General features: G+C 40.4%; 1 pseudogene; it reads left to right on the top strand.

Moving 5' to 3' along the window:
- Nucleotides 1-521: 521 nt before the first annotated feature.
- LOC116130785 lies at nt 522-2,853 on the top strand (annotated as a pseudogene).
- Nucleotides 2,854-3,257: the final 404 nt, after the last annotated feature.

The raw sequence follows: 3,257 nt of genomic DNA, 5'->3' as shown, positions 1-3,257 counted from the left end.
ACTTATTAAAACGCATTTTTCTCTGCGCTAACTAATTCCCAATTATAAAATTATTATACTGTACTAGGTTTTTAAACAAGCTTATAAATTATTGTTAACTTTTAATTTAATCCATTAAAGTATCATGACTTCATCAGTCTCCTCTACGTGTAGAAAATTTGTCCATCATCAATACCATAGAATAATCATGTCTCGATTGACTTGATTGACAAATAAACCTTAGAAAATATAGAATATTTGTTTCGAGCAACCATGCAATGCAACTTCTTGGCCTGAACCTGCTTTTCATAGCCTAGGGCTCGCTTTTCATACTCTTAATTAATGGAACGGACTACAATTTTGGAATTGACGGTAAAGTTGAAATGGGATCATTTCATTTAATTTTTTCCATGCTGATCCATTAACTTACAACTTCCCGTGACTTCAAAGACGAATATTAGATTTTCTAGCTTTCACATTCGAGCTATGGAGATTATTAATAAGCATCCCATAAGAACGGGCAGGGCACCCCCATCCCACGTATGGATATCTCAATTTTCTTCTTTTTCTGTTCTCCTGCAAACTCCTCTCTAAATTCATCTGCAACATTTCAAGTTCTTGAAGAAGGCTCATCATTATCTGTGGACAATTCAAACGACTATTTGATTTCAGCAAATGGTGTTTACTCTGCGGGGTTTTTCAACGTTGGGCGACAATGCTTTCTGCTTTGCCGTATGGTTCATCAATTCTCGTCTCCCGTTGCGGCTTGGATGGCTAAACGCGATAAACCGTAAGGGAAAGGCTCAAAGCTTTCACTTGTGAGAAACGGGGATCTTTTCTTAACTGATGCAGGTGAAATCCCCATTTGGAACTCCAAAACCAATTCAACTTTCGGTTCATCTTGTGCTTTTAGACACTGGCAATCTTGTGCTCCGGAAATCGGAGACTTTTACTCTCTGGCAGAGCTTGATTCACCAACAGATACTCTTCTCCTGAGCAACCACCAACAAAGACACACAACTTGTCTCTTCAAGAAGCGAAGGAAACTTTTCTTCGGGCTTTTACAAGTTGTATTTTGACAATGACAATGTTCTCCGTCTTCTATAGTGGTCCTGAGATATCCAGTGTGTATTGGCCAGACCCAGAGCTGATAACCTGGGACGCAGGCAGGACAACATACAACAACAGTCGAATAGCGATATTCAACACATCTAGGCAGCTTCGAATCATCAGATGAACTTTCTTTCAACGCAGCTGATTCTGGCATGGGACCCCAAAGAAGACTGAGCTTGATTTTGATGGAAATGTTCGAATGTATACCCTACAAGAGGCCACTGGGACCTGGAGTGTTTCTTGGCAAGCTATTTCTCAACCATGCACGATCCATGGCATCTGTGGACCAAACAGTCTTTGCAGTTTCTCCTGAATCTGGTCGAATATCTTGCTTACCTGGATTCAAAATAAAAACCACCAGACTGGTCTCATGGTTGCCAACCTGAATCGCAGATCTATTGCAACCATACGGAGGTCGGTTTCCTCCGTCCTCACATGTTGATTTTTATGGCTCTGATATTCGATTTATTCGAAATTCCACTTATGAAGATGTAAAGACGAATGCTTGCAATCGTGTGACTGCAAGGGCTTCATGCTCCGGTTTCGAAACGGTACGTACAATGTTATCCTAAATTTCTTTTGGTTAATGGACACCGTTCGCAGAATTTTGAAGGAGTCACGTACGTCAAACGGCCTAAAGCTAGAACTTCAATATCAAACAATGAAACATCCAAGAAAATATTTTTGAAATGTCCAAGGGTACATCTTACTGAGCTTGAAACAATGTACAAGAGACCCAAAGAAAATGAATCATAGAGAGTTGGCAGGTTCGCCTGTGGTGTTGGAGGAGTGGGAAAAACCTGCATCATTTGGTGTGGTATTTCCTGCGTGGAGGTGACGGAGATTTGAATGCAACCATTCGAGGATATATTATCGCTGCAACTGGATTTAGAAAATTTTCTTACATTGAGCTTAAAAAGGCCACACTGAACTTAGTGAAGAGATTGGAAGAGGGTGCAGGTACTGTGTACAAAGGGACCTGTCTGATGGACGAGTCGCAGCAATTAAGCGACTCAATGAAGCTAAACATGGAGAAGCTGAATTTCTAGCAGAAGTAAGTACTATAGGGAAGCTTAATCACATGAATTTGATAGAGATGTGGGGATATTGTGCAGAGGGAAAGCACAGGCTTTTGGTTTACGAGTATATGAAGCATGGATCTTTAGCAGAAAAATCTTTCCTCTAACGCACTTAAATGGGGGAGAAACGGTTCGAAATTGCAGTGGGCTCTGCCAAAGGTTTGCATATTGCATGAAGAATGCTAGAGTGGATCTACACTGTGACATAAAGCCGCGAACATTCTGCTAGACTCCGATTACCATCCGAAGGTGGCGGATTTTGGTTTGTCTAAGCTGTTGAATAGGACTGGGCTCAACAATCAAGCTTCTCAAGAATAAGAGGAAACAGAGGTACATGGCTCCGAGTGGGTTATAACTTCCCAACCTCAAAAGTTGATGTTTAAAGCTATGGGATAGTTGTTTGGAGATGGTTACCAGAAAGAGTGCAACAGGTATGACAACCTTCGACAATGGAGAGGTGACAGGTGATGGAAGATTGGTTAAATGGGTGCGGGAAGATGAATGCGATAGTGCTGGAGAATTGGATTGAAGAAATTGTAGACCCCTTGTTGGGTTGTGATTACAACGCAAAAAAGATGGAGGTCTGGTTAGAGTGGCTTTGAATTGTTTGGAAGAAGACAAAGATGCAAGACCTACCATGAGTCAAGTGGTAGAGATGCTTGTGCATAGTGAGGATGAGTAATAAGCTGCTTGTTACCCAAATGAAGTCTCCATGTTATCGCAACTTTTCTCCAAGGTTTCTGGTTTCCGTTTCCCACTAAACTTATGATGTTTCAGAATTAATGAATATATATTATGTATACGTACTCTGGGCAAATCAAAAGTATTTGCACAATAAAATTTTAAATAAAGATTGGCTCCGATTGGGTTTAATTGTGTGGCATTATAAAGCTTTTCACTCGATAAACTTTTAAGGACAGCTACTTGGATTTTCCTCCTATGATATCAATAATGCTACAAAAACCGGAATTTTTACACCGAAAAATTATATCAGCCCACGTGTAACACGTCTCAAATTTCTTTAATAATTTTTTCTAATAAACGGCCGTCCTCAAATTTAACGGCCATTCACTCACATGGACGCGT

Source organism: Pistacia vera, unplaced genomic scaffold (assembly GCF_008641045.1).
Source record: "Pistacia vera cultivar Batoury unplaced genomic scaffold, PisVer_v2 Contig225, whole genome shotgun sequence".
Taxonomy (NCBI): Eukaryota; Viridiplantae; Streptophyta; class Magnoliopsida; order Sapindales; family Anacardiaceae; genus Pistacia; species Pistacia vera.
Note: the sequence above shows the minus strand (reverse complement) of the source record. Positions and strands in the feature narration are given on the sequence as shown.